This window comes from Arachis ipaensis, chromosome B2 (assembly GCF_059453495.1).
Source record: "Arachis ipaensis isolate K30076 ecotype BB chromosome B2, ASM5945349v1, whole genome shotgun sequence".
In the NCBI taxonomy this organism is placed as follows: Eukaryota; Viridiplantae; Streptophyta; class Magnoliopsida; order Fabales; family Fabaceae; genus Arachis; species Arachis ipaensis.
Genome location: NC_142437.1, coordinates 97,278,823 through 97,293,771, shown reverse-complemented (window position 1 = coordinate 97,293,771; position 14,949 = coordinate 97,278,823).

Here is a 14,949-nt window from a genome sequence, read left to right as displayed (position 1 = left end):
AAGTAAAGCCCGTTCACTGGAAACTCGGAAGAACTCTCTCATAGGTTCAGACTATTGTTCAATTTCTCCGTATTTATAACAATATATAATGGCAATACATGAGTTTGGTGTCCAAGATTTCTTTTCAGGGTTACCCTTTCTAATTAACTTCTCCACTTAATGTCAGTTATTCATCTCTGAAAAACTCCTATTACTACACTTGGCCACCTTAACGTCACTTTCATCTGTTATCTTTCACCTCTTATCCATTTTTCTCTTCTCATCTCATCTCTTATTAATATTATTGGATACATTAATAGATTTTAAAAATACATTAATCTCATGCCAATAATAAATTTGCTTTTAAACATTCAGATACTCATAATAATAAAATTGGTCTAAATTCAAGTAATAGATAGAACGGTAATAATATTAGTGGGTATAAATTATCATTTTCTAAAAGTTTTAATTCATACTCAGTAAACTTTTTTTAACTATTTCTAATATACTATGTTATATATATCTATAATACAGTGTATTATAATTGTTAATTATTCACTTAAAAAATTTACACTATTAATTTAATATTTGAATATTTTTTATTATGGTACTATTTTAATGTACTCTAAATTTTTATTATGTATTTATAATTTTGATAAAAATCATTCTCAAAAGAAATATTAATCTTATATTTTAATTTTCTTTGTCCATACAATATTAAATTATTTATATTAAAATATTTACGTAATTTAAAAAATATTATTTATACGTTAAAAATCTATTTTTAGATATTCAAGTATTAGAATTGGTCCAAGTAATATACTGAATGATAATAACATTGGTTAGTTGTGTATATATATTCCATTAGTTTGTTAGTTTGTTAATTTTGTCCATTTAATTAAATAATCTTAAATCATTTATATAATTATTTTTATGGTAAAAAAAATGACAGATTTTCTAGACTCAAGAAATTATTAATAAGGATATGTATGATGAATTACGAAAAATTTTTTTCAGATACACAATTTTTTTATTTTCCTATTTTGTTTATTAATTATTCTTATAGTTTGATATTCAAAAACAAAAAAGACAAGCATTCTCATTTCTTTTGTTTTTTTCACTATTTATAGAAAAATAAAGCCTCTTCAGATCCAAATTCATATTTGGCCTACCACTTAAAAAAAATTTAATTACTCTATTGGTCCCTATAGTTTCGTAAAATTTTTAATTAGGTCCCTATACTTTTTTTTAATTAGGTCCCTACACGAAATTTTTTTTCAATTAAGTCCCTCTTAGTAGTAATTGGCTTAATTTTATAGGGACCCAACTAAAAAAATTGGTACAGAGACCTAAATAAAAGAAAAAAAAAGTGTAGGGACCCAGTTAAAAAAAATTTAGTGCAAGGACTCAACTAAAGAAAAAAAGTATAGGGACCTAATTGAAAATTTTGCGAAACTATAGGGACCAGCAGAGTAATTAAACCTAAAAAAAATAAGACAAATATAAATATCCATAACATTTAAACAAAATTATCTTTTGTAAATAACTAACATGTATTTTGATTTATATATACTCTTTTTGAATTAGGACAATATTATTATCATTATTTTTTTAACTATGTTTTTCTGATAATATATATACTTCTTTATTGTGTGCTTTTATAATTTAACATTTTAAAAGTTTTTTATAGTAATTTTAAGGTAAAAAATATGATATAAATAAGATTACGTCAATATTAAAATAATGACAAAAATATTTATCTAATAAATTTGAAGAATGAATAATATATTAACAAAAAAAATAATTTCTTAAAAAATAATAGAAAAGCGGCTAAACAGGCACCCTGTTGAGTCGTTAGTCCTTAGTAAATTTAGTATTGAGCAACCGAAGATGCATTAGTTGAAATAGTATAAAAAGAGTACATACTTATTGCTTTAATTAATTGAGAATGAATGTTAAAAGTATATATAAAATTCATGATAAAAAAGAGTACATTTTTTTCTCTAATTCACAATATGCATTAGTTTTCCTAAATTTTATTTTTTTATTATCTTTTTATTAATTTAGTAAAAAAAATATCCAACATAAATTAACGTAGGCTTATTTTTGAAACAGTAATTAGTATGTACCGTCTTTAAAATATGGTATATATTATAATTTATATTTTTTTATTATAGTTAACTATTAATTTAAATTAAAAATCTCAATTACTTGACTGAAATAAATTCAAATGAACTTTTACAATAATACAAGTGAAATTTTGGGCGAAAAACTTAAAAGTAATTTTCACTCAGCACCAAAGTAAGGCCCACTCACTACAAAATCGGAATAACTCCCTCACAGTTTCTCTGTATCCTTAGTAAATTCAGCATTGAGTCGCCAAAGAAGGTCCCAAAATAGCGGAAATCAAGATTTTGAACGCAATCCTGAATCACAAAGAAGATTGGAAGGAACCCCAATAGGGATGTCAACGGGGCAGGGCGGGGGATGCCTCCCTGCTCCCGATCCTCGCCCTCAGATTTGCTCCCCATCCACGTCCCCATTCCCCACCGTGGGGGAATATTGCTCCCCATCCCCATTTTTCACGGGCTCCATTCCTCGCGGGACCCCATTCCCCATCTACATAATAGTTCTAACTAATTATTAATTTTCATATGAATAGAGCTACAAGTATCTATCTTATACAAAAATTACAAGATTTTATACAAAAAATTTAAATGACACGATAGTGACTTCTTTCGAAATGTCGCAACAGGGGGACGCAACGACGAGCTAAAGGAGAAAGCAATGGACGAGGTGGGAGACGCGGCAACAGAGAGGAGAATGGACACGACGGCAGAGTTACAAAAAGGAACGCCGCAAATAGAAATTACGACACGGTAAGGGTGATGATACGGTGAGGCGTGACGATGCAGTGAGAAGGGTGGCAAGGGGTGGCTGCAGAGAGGTTGGATGGAGTATAGATAGCGTTAAGGATCTCTGAATTGAAGAAGGGTTATGCAAAGAAAGATTAGGAGTTTTGGGTTTCTATATGTGTGTGTGTGTGTGTGTGTGTGACATATATGAGAAATAAACTATTAAGGATAATTTAGAAAATTCATAAATTTCGGGGGATAGCGGGGACGGGGGCGGGGATCCCCGCTCGGGTCTCCGCGCCTACTTCGGGAAAATTTTGTCCCCCATCCCCATTCCCGCAGGAAAAATTCCCCACAATCGGATCCCCATTCGGGGTAGTCCCCGCAGGGATCCCCACGTCTCGGGGAGTTTTGCCATCCCTAAACCCCAAGCAGCCCTTTTTTATGTTTATCTAATATTCTCTCTTTGCTGGATCTTTACTTTTTTCTTATTTAAAAGACTATTGTTTTGACCATTCACTAACTCTTCCCCAATATTCCTGTGTAGGAACTAGATCTGCGTGTATCAATGCTGCAACTTTGGCTCTTGTCGATGCTGGGATTCCCATGCAAGTTTGTGTTTTCTTTTAAATTGTTCAAATTTTAATTTAGCTTTGTGGCTTTGTAATTATTGAAACTTGTATGAATATGAATAAATTTGAACTAAGTAGAAGACAGTGCTGAAGGTCCTGATGCCAACGTTGAATAAAGTTGCACTTCTTTATGTTAATTTTTTTTGGCATCATTTTGTTTTTAATATTTCTTTTAATCAACAATGTAAATTAATTTTAGACCTTTCTTTTTTATTATCCCAATATGCATTCTTTATTTTGTTATTGGCTGTAAATAGATTCTAAACTACCAATTGACATTTTGGAAAATGTTATGCAACTAGCAATTGAAGGCTGCAAAGCAGTTGCAAATTATATCCTCGAAGTAAGTGTGATCATCCTTGAAAGAGTCAAATCATAGTCTATTAATTTTTTAGCTTGATTCTTAATCTCTGTCTTGCTTAACAAATTTTATTGGAGCACACAAAGTAATTGGAGTATCGACAAGATGTATAATTCAGTGGCTAAAGTTAAATTTTTTGCATGTGGGTTGTATGTGTAACAAAAAATGCAGAGATTAATACTAAGTATTTGTTAGTATTAGTTAATTTCTTGATCTCTGTCTTGCTTAGCTTGATTAATACAAAGTACCATGTAATCTAGAATATTTGCTTTTGAATACTAAGTATTAGTTAATTTCATATTTTTATATCATGGATAATACGTATAGGAATATTATTATTATTTTTTAATTGTATCTGATAAAATTTTATATTAAGGAGCATTTTTATTATGATGTTTCTTTTTTAATTTAACTTTTATTGTTAGCCACGAAAAAAAGTGTGGCAAAAAAGTCCGGCCTGTCCAATTTTGCCACGGGTAAAGTGTGGCCGAAACAATTATTTAGCGTGCCTAATTAAAAACGCGTCGCCCTCTTTAGCCACGGATGTTCATTTGTTGCCAAAACGTGATTGCCACAATTTTTTTAGAGTTTAGCTACGAATTTTTCCGTGGCTAAATCCCTTGTTTTTGGTAGTGTCTTCAGGACGCATAATGTCACGAACCATATTCTGCGTTTATTTTTTTTTTGAAAAAAAAATATTCTATAATCTTTATTAAATCTGAATTTAAATATTGATATTTAAATTAAATTCGAATTTAAATATTTATATTTTATTTAAGTTTATTATATTTAGATATAATAAATTATATAAAATATATTTAATGTGTTTAAAATATATTTAAACTAAAAAACGTTTAAAATCAAACTTAACTATATATTTAAATATATATTAAATTAACAATTAAAAATATTTCCAGTTTTAAATATACATTTAAATTATAAACATATTCAAATTCAAACTTAGATATATAATTAAATTCGAAAAACGTACGTTTAATTTATATCTAAATTCAAATTATAAATATATATTTAAATATATTTACATTCAAATTTAAATATATACCTAAAACCAAAATATAATTAACGACAGATTTAAATATGTATTTAGATTAAAAAATTTTTAATTTTAAATTATAAATATATATATTTTTATATATTTAAAATTTATTCAAATTCAAATTTAAATATTTAATTAAAACCAAAATATATTTAAAGTCAGTTTAAGTTCAGATTTAAATATAAATTTAAATTTATAATTAAAACCAAAATAAATTTAAAGTCAAATTTAAATATATATTTAAATTCAAATTATATTTCAAATTCAAATTATAAATATATATTTAAATATATTTAAATTTAAATTTAAATATATTTGAGGTTTATTTATAAATTTAAATTTAAATTATAAATAAATATATATATTTATAATTTAAATTTAAATTTATAAATAAACCTCAAATATATTTAACTTCAAATTTACATATATATCTAAATTTGAAATATATTTAAATTTAAATTTTTAAAATATAAATTAAATTCACAATTATATTTATTTTTAAATTTAAATAAATTAAATTAAAAATATATTTAAATATAAAATATATTTAATATTAATCACTAATTAACATCATCATTATTTATCTAAACATATAATAAAAGTATAATCTCTAATTATATATTTTTTTTTCTCCACTAATAAATACTATTTAATTTAAACAATAATATAAATATTATTATTATATTTCTTCTACTTCATATTAAAAAAAATCACACAATTAATCTACTAATTACATTACTATTATTAAAACAACTTGTTTATTTTTGAAAAAAAAAAACTTGGCAAATACACATTGAAATCTCGTGCAGGAGGAACTATAGAATCATTAGAGAGTAGAAAAAAGGTAGAAGGAAACGAAACTCTAAAGTGTGAAATTGGGGTGGAAGATGTATGCAAATTGAAGAGAGAGAGAATAATGCATTTACGGGTCTGCAGGAAATTGACGCTTGTCGACTATGCAAACAATATACATTTTACATATTATCGGAAGAATACGCGCTTTGCGTATTGTGCTTTCCAAAATACGTGTTTTTATATTCCTGTAAAATACCACCGCTTCTAATAATCAGGTAAATCTCACCTTCTTCTTCAATAATAAAATAAAAAATTCGAAAAATGATAAACCGTGTCACTTTAGGTATGGAATTTTTTTAATGGACTCGAGCAAAATCTTCTATATAACTGAAATTGTTTTTAGTGGAATCTATTTATTTTGGGCTTGTTTTATCAATATGAGAATTTTCTCTCTCTTTTTCTCTCTCTCTCATTTGTTATGAAGTTTCTCTTGATAAAGAATTGTATTTACTTGATTATATATAGAAAAAATGGACAAAAATACATATATATTTTTATACAGTAAACAAATGCATACTCTAATTTTTTAATAAGTTATTTGTATACATTAATATCAAGCTTTGTTGTCATTTCTATCTTTTTGTCACTTAGGTAACTTTTTTGACAATAGTGACTGCTAAATGACTCTGGACATGATATAACATTACCCTTTTATAATACAGTAAAAACTAAATAATAAATTATTAAATTTATTTAATTCTAACAATAAAAAAAATTATAAGTGATTTAGAATCTTTATTATCTTCTTTCTTTATCCAAAATTTACTTCAAACATAGTTCTAGCAGCTATTTTTGAATTATATCCCTTGATCCACATTCACTTTTTAGAGAAAAAAGGAAAATAACAAAGATTCTAAATCACTTGTAAATTTTTTTATTCAAATTTAACAAATTCAATCATTTATCATTTAGTTTTTAATGTGTCGCCATCAAAAGAGTCACGTCACACGCACAGAGTCACCGACAGTCATTACCGTTGAAAAAGTTACTTAGATGACGAAAAAGTAAAAATAATAACAGCACTTAATATTAGTATGTATAGATGACTCATATTAAAAAATTAAAATATATATCTATTTACCATATAATAATTCATGTATATTTTGTCCATTCTTTCTTTTATATATATATATAGACTGGTGTTTTATATGAAAACATGAAATAAAATTATAATAATTCGATCAATTGTATGGTGTAGGTTTAATTGTATATGACAATGTATTTTTGGTTTGATTGAACTAAATACTTGATATTAAGTCAAAGTTCTCTTGTGATATCTCACCCATTTCATTAAGGAAACGTCTGACATTTTATATATAGTTATTATCGTCATTTTGCATGCCGAGGCATATATAGCACATGTTAATGTCGTTATTAGTTTTTTTTTTTTTAATTTTTAAATGAATTAACTAGGAATACTATTCGAATATAGTAAATTCGTTAAATGTTTTTCTCTTTAATAATTGTTGATAACTTGGCTCAACTACTACAATAAATAGACTTTTTTTTTTGAAAAAAAAAAAGATAAAATAAAAATCAAATAAAAAAGTGAAAATTGCACTTAACTATCACCAACGGCTTAGAAGATTCGACAATGTTAGAAAAAAAAAAATAAAAAAAACCTGAATTTATCTTTTTTTATTAATATCTTTTGATTATCAAATATTTCTAATATACACGCTATTGTCTCATAATTAATTGCTCTATTTACGAATATATGTTTTATTTTCTCTACTTATATCAAATGGCTGGCATGCCATTAGGTTATGGTGGTAAATTTTTTATTTTTTAAAAATTATAATATTTATATTTAATAAATCAAATTAAAAATAACTTTCAATTAATAATTATACACACAACAACTATTATATTTAGTAAAATAATTCTTAAAAATTAAAAAATACTATAATAATATAAATATATAATTTAAATTTATAAATTAATTAATATATAAGATTATATTAGACTTGTTAATGTGAGAAATATAAAATAATTTTAAAAAATTCTATCTTTAAATACTTTAAAAAGTACTCTTAACTTTTAAAAATAATAAACACACATATATTTTTTTTAATTTACCTATTACAAAATAAAAAACTTATATTTTTAAAAAATACAAACATTTCTGAAAAAAAAAATATAAACCAAGCCTATCTACCTATTCCACTCTACTTCACTATAAATAGCTTATGCTGCTATCCTTGCTTATATTCAAAATAAGCCAAACCACTTCGGTTAATTTCTCTGCCCTTCCCATCATATACCTTAAGCTTTTATTTTTCTTCAATGGAGATTGGAAGTGTGCTCCAATTTCTTCGGGACAAGACCATTTTGGTTGTTGCAGCCACTCATAACTTCTATGACCGCCCAAATCAAGGATACAATCAACAAGGCGGCAATTACAACCAAGGTGAAAATTATAACCAAGGATGGTGAGACAACTCCAACCAAGGTTGGAGGGATAATTCTAACCATGGCTGGAGGGACAACTATAACAGAGGAGGCAGAGACAACAATGGAAACCAGAGGTGGAATAACAATAACAACAACAGATAGCAGAATCAGAACTAACCTTACAGAGCACCTCACCTAAGACAGTCCCAAGGACCCCAGCACAACCAACAACAAGTTCCTCAGATCACTTATTCAAATTCCTCATCAAATGACGAGATGCTCCGTTCTCTTGCACAAGGACAACAAGACATGCAGACACAGCTGAACTCTACTTTAAATGGTCTGACTGCCACTTTACAAGCTCTCGTCTCCCGGATAGATTCATTACCTAATTCCACCAATCAACTTTCAAGCTCCAGTGGAATTCCTTCTCAACCCCTACCTAATCCCAAAGGTGGCATCAATGCCATCACTTTGAGATCCGGAACCACATTGCAGAAGAGGAACCATGAGGAGCCAAGCCCACCAGAACACGTCCCAACTGAGGATGTGGTGGAAGTGGAAGATGCTGAAGAGGAAGAGAACGTATAAGACATGGTTGAAGAAGAAGAGGCTCAACCACGGAATGAAGCACCAAAGGATGCAGAAGCTGCAAGTAACGCCCTTCCTATCCTATTTCCACAACTTGCAAGGAAGCCCAGAAAGCATATGGAACTTGATCCCAAAGTGGTGGAAATATTCAAAAAGGTTGAGGTAACTGTTCCCCTTTTTGATGTTATTCAGCAGGTACCTAAATATGCAAAGTTTCTAAAATATTTGTGCATACATAAAGATAAAATTAATGAATTAGAAACTATTCCTTTAGGTAGTTCTATATTTGCTTTAATGGGAGGTATACCTGAAAAATGTAGTGATCCAGGTCCATGTATGGTTAACTGTACCATTGGAGGTGTAATATTTTCTGATTGCATGTGTGATTTAGGAGCGTGTGTTAGTATAATATCATTGTCTATATATGATACTTTGAGGCTCCCTCCCTTAAGAAGGTCGGCAGCTCATTTTGTGTTAGCAGATAAAACCATTATTACAGTAGTTGGAATTGCTGAAGATGTATTAGTGAGCATTAAGGGGCTCACATTTTCCATTGACTTATATATCCTGGAAATGCCCCCTAATGACTCAGGAAGACCATCATCAATCCTGCTTGGAAGACTATTCCTGCAGACTTCGAAGTTCAAGCTGGATGCATTCTCAGGAACTTACTCCTTTGAGATAGATGGCAGAGCAGTGAAATTCAGTTTAAATGAAGCTATGAAGCACCCTCCGAAAGATCATTCTATCTTCCAGTGTGACATTATTGATGAAACTGTAGCTGAAGTTCACCAAGAAGAAATAGAAGAGAAGCACATGGAGCAAGGTCCAAGTGTGGGGACACCCTCTGAACATAATGAAGACACTTTACCATTATCACCAGTCCCGGATGATCCAGAGCGTAGCTATGAGCAGAAATTGGAATTAAAGCCCCTCCCTCCACACCTCAAGTATGCTTACCTTGAGGATAAGTAGAAGTTCCCAGTTATCATTGCAAGGGAACTCACTTCCCAACAAGAAGAACAGCTACTTAATGTGCTGAGAAAATATAAGAAAGCAATTGGGTGGAGCTTGGCGGATATAGTAGGCATCAGCCCTCAAGTTTGTGAGCACAGAATATTCTTAGAAGAGGGAGCAATGCCTGTCTGTCAGCCTTAAAGAAGATTGAATCCCACCATCTTAGAAGTTGTCAAGAAAGAAGTGACCAGGCTACTTGAAGCAGATATCATTTACCCCATCTCTGATAGTGAATGGGTTAGTCCAGTACAAGTGGTGCCCAAGAAGTCTGGAGTCACAACAATAAAGAATGAGCATGGAGAGCTCCTGAAAACTAGAGTGCAGAATTCATGGAGAGTTTGCATTGACTATAGGCGTCTCAACCAAGCCACTCGCAAGGATCATTACCCCTTTGCATTCATTGATCATATGCTTGATCGCCTGTCAGGTAAATCCCATTACTGTTTTTTAGATGGTTATACAGGTTACTTTCAAATTAATATAGCTCCTGAAGATCAGGAGAAGACTAATTTTACAAGTCCCTTTGGAACATATGCATACAAAAGGATGCCTTTTGGCTTATGTAATGCACCGACTACTTTCCAAAGATGCATGATGAGTATCTTTTCAGATCTTATTGAGAAATGTATAAAAGTTTTTATGGATGATTTTACCGTATATGGTGATTCATTTAGCCTTTGCTTGGATACTTCATCTAGAGTATTAAACAGGTGTGTTAGTACAAACCTTATGTTGAATTTTGAGAAATGTCACTTTATGGTAAAACAAGGAATTGTACTAGGACATGTTGTGTCTAATACTGGCATTTCTGTAGATCCAGCAAAGGTAGATGTCATTTCTAGTTTACCTTACCCCTCCTCCGTGAGGGAAGTCCATTCGTTCCTTGGCCACACAGGTTTTTACAGGAGATTCATTAAGGACTTTAGTAAGGTAGCATTGCCTTTATCCAGATTGCTGTAGAAAGATATTGAGTTCGAGTTCAGTGAGGATTGCATGCAAGCGTTTGACAAGCTAAAGATCGTCCTGACTCAAGCTCCAATTGTGAGAGGACCAGATTGGAGCCAACCATTTGAAATTATGTGTGATGCTTCCAACCATGCAGTGGGAGCGGCGCTGGCTCAGCGCGAAGGTAAGGATCCTTTTGTAATTACTTATGTGTCTAAGACCTTAGACGCTGCTCAGTCTAATTACACTACTACTGAAAAAGAGCTTCTTGCTATTGTTTTTGCTCTGGATAAATTCCGCGCCTATTTACTTGGTACTAAGGTAGTAGTGTACTCAGACCATGCAGCTCTAAAATATTTATTAGCTAAAAAGGAGTCTAAACCAAGGCTAATACGTTGGATACTGCTGCTGCAAGAATTTGATTTAGAAATTAAGGATATGAGTGGTAACCAGAATTTAGTGGCAGATCACTTGAGGCGCCTTGAGCACATTAATGATGACTCCACTCCTATCAATGATACTTTCCCATTTGATAACTTACATGCAGTATTTGAAGTAGTTCCTTGGTATGCACCTGTAGCTAATTATCTAGTCAGCCACACTTTTCCTCCAAATTTTACTAAGCTTCAAAGAGACAAGCTAAAAAGCGAGTCCAAATATTATATATGGGATGACCCATATTTATGGAGGTGTGGTGCTGATCAGGTAATTAGACGGTGTGTACCTCAATCAGAATTCCAGTCCATTTTAGAGGCCTGCCACTCATCTGAGAGTGGAGGACATTTCAAAGAACAGCTAGAAAAATCATAGACTGTGGATTCTGGTGGCCTACTCTTTTTAAAGATGCTGCTGAATTCTGTAAATCTTGTTTCCCTTGCCAAAGGTTTGGTAATATATCCAAGAGGGATGAGATGCCTCAACAGATTATGCTTTTCTGTGAAATTTTTTATGTTTGGGACATTGACTTCATGGGTCTATTTCCAAACTCTAATGGTTACTTCTATATACTGTTAGCTTTAGATTATGTTTCTAAATAGGTGGAAGCAATTCCTACCCGTACTGATGATGCTAACACTGTTGTTTCCTTTGTTAGAAACCATATTATTTGTCGCGTTGGATCATCACGAGCAACTGTGAGCGATCAAGGCACCCACTTTTGTAACAAGAGACTAACAATATTACTGAAAAAGCATGGGATTGTTCATAAAGTAGCAACAGCTTACCATCCCCAGACCAATGGACAAGCAGAAGTCTCTAACAGAGAGATTAAGCGTATTCTGGAGAAGATAGTAAAACCTCATAGGAAGGACTGGAGTGCCAGGCTACAAGATGCACTCTGGGCATATAGAACAGCGTACAAGACACCCATTGGGATGAGCCCCTTCCGCTTAGTATACAGAAAAGCTTGCCACCTTCCAATAGAAGTGGAACACAAGGCTTTTTGGGCTGTGAGGGAGTGCAACATGAACTTTGAGGAAGCTGGTGCTGAAAGGAAGCTGCAACTAGCAGAATTGGAGAATCTTCGCCTCGAAGCATATGACAACTCCAGGCGATACAAAGAAAAGATGAAGGCTGTCCATGACAAGCACATAAAAAGGAGAGAATTCAGACCAGGGGAGTTAGTTCTTCTTTATAACTCCAGACTGAGGCTCATGCCAGGTAAATTGAGATCAAGATGGGAAGGTCCATATAGAGTAGAGAAAGCAGAGCCATATGGAGTTTTTCACCTGTGTCATCCTTTTAGCTCCAAATTCATTAAGGTCAATGGACATCGCCTAAGCTTTATCATGGTGAGAAGATGAAGGATCACAAAGAACTGGAGGTCTTCCTCTTGGAAGACCCACCAACAGAAGCAGAATGAGTTTGAAGACCGTCCAACTTAAAGACGTAAAAGCAAAGTGCTAGGTGGGAGACAACCCACCATGGTATAATCGTTCCGTTTCAATCATAGTTTTATTTTACCTTATTTTATTTTGTTTTGATTAATGACTCTTCTCATAATTTTTGCATATAGTCTGCATTCACATTTGCATTCGCATTCTACACACAAAAAAAGGGAAGCACGCGACGCGTCAGCGTCCGCATCAAAGGAGCCTTAGCGAAAAAGGGGAATTGAACAGAAAGTCACGCGGGAGCGTGGCTGGAGGCGTGCCTTAGGCACAACCATGCCCACGCGAACGCGTCGCTGACGCATCTGCGTCATTTTGAAAAATAGTCTCCCATGCGTGCGCGTCACCCATGCGCACGCGTGACCCTACAAAATCGACGTAAATAGGTGTATGGCAGAGAGTTATGATGGAGTAGGGCTGGAACTGTGCTAAAAGTACAAAGTCCCATCACGCGAACGCGTCCCCCATGCGTCCGCGTCATTTTTAAAAGTATGGCCATTCACGCGATCGCGTCACCCACACACACGTGTCACCCTAAATTTTGGCAATATGCGTTTGAGACAGAGAGTTGCGTGAACGCGAGGCTGCTCTCGCATCACTAGCACAAATCAAGTCACGCGTCCGCGTGAGTGACGCGTCCGCGCCACTTGAAAATATCGCAACTCACGCGAACGCATGACCCACGCGTCCGCGTTACATGCGACGCACAGTTTTACTAGATCAGCGCCAGATATCTTACCTTTTCCCCAAATCCTATTTTTCTCTTCTCCCTTCTTATTTCTTTCTTCTTCTTTCTTCCTTCTTTATTCCTTCTCACTTTTTACTTTTTTTTCCTCCCTCTTTTTCACATCCATTATCAAGGTTCTTTTCTTTCTTCTTCCCTTTTTACTTTTTCATTATTATTTTTTTAATTATGTTTTCTTCTTCCTTTTCTTTTTACTTCCATTATCTATATTTTCTTTTTCTTTTTTTTTTCTTTTTATTTCTTTAATTGGTGTTAGAAATTTAATTGGATGATTGTTTTTCTTCTATAATTTGCTTGTGAGTATATTAAGGAATTGTTTGACAATTAATATTACTTCTTAAGGGTTGCTTGCATGTTCAATTTAATACTTTCAACAACATCCTTACCATGCATGCTAAGTGTTTGTTAAAAAGTCCGTATGGCATTATGCATTTTTAAATTATTCTACTATACTACTCTAATGCCTATTTTTTTTTCACAAAACCCCTTTTATACTTTATTGATTAAATATAATTGTCAATACAAACAGATTGTTAGTTTGAAAGGGTTGATAATCTAACTTGGACATTTAATGCTTGATCTATGTTACTCATGCCTTTGCCGGCATGGCAATAAACATCTTGCATTTAATTGCCATCACATGCACTTGCTATATTTCCATTGCTAAACTTTTCACATGAAGTCATGACCATATGTTAACGACATCCTTCTTTACCGTGCATTGATTATCACCTATACTATCCCCTCCCTTGCTCGAACCCTTAGTTTTACATGTACTTACTTCTTCCCTTTTCAGGATGGCCACCAAGAAAGGCAAGGAGAAAGCTACTCCCAAACCACCAGCAAGGAGAGGAACAAAAAGAGCATTAGTGGCAGAGCCATCTTCAATAGCGGTGAAACCCTCAACAAAACAAATCAAGAGGATCATCAAGGTCGACAAAAAAGAGAAAGCCTTTCCAGCAAAGGGCACTGTGCGGTTTCCTAACCGCTACTGTGAGCAGATATTCCCCATCCTGGCTGAGAGGAATTATAACAATGAATACCTTCTTATCCTTCCGACCAACATTACTGAATTTTTTGAACCCCGCATAGAACAAAGACATTGGAGATTCCTACAGAGACAGCCACGGCAGGTTAATCTATCATGGGTAGTTGAATTCTACTCCAATTTTCATATTCCAACCCTGCAGTCCGTCTATGTCTGTCAGAAGCAAGTCCCCATAACTGAAGAGGCCATTCAGCGAGTTTTAGATCTTTCCCCTGCTCCAGAAGGATTGGACGCATTCCAAGAAGCCTCACTCAAGTGCCAGACATACCAATTTGACTGAGACGCTGTTCTCAGAGTTATAGCACAACCTGGCAGCATATAGAACTACGGATACCATCGATCCCGACCTAAGGAAATCTTGGCTTCAGCACTCACCTTGGAAGCTCGAGTATGGGCACAGATTATGTCCCATTACGTCTTTCCGAGCACTCACGAGTCCTCCTTAACTGCGGACATGGCTGTTTTACTCTGGTGTATCCTTACAAACCAACACCTTAATTTACCAAGACACATTCGGCATGCTATGGGACACGTACAAATTATGGGTAACTTACCTTTCCCCGCCCTGGTTTCAGATCTAG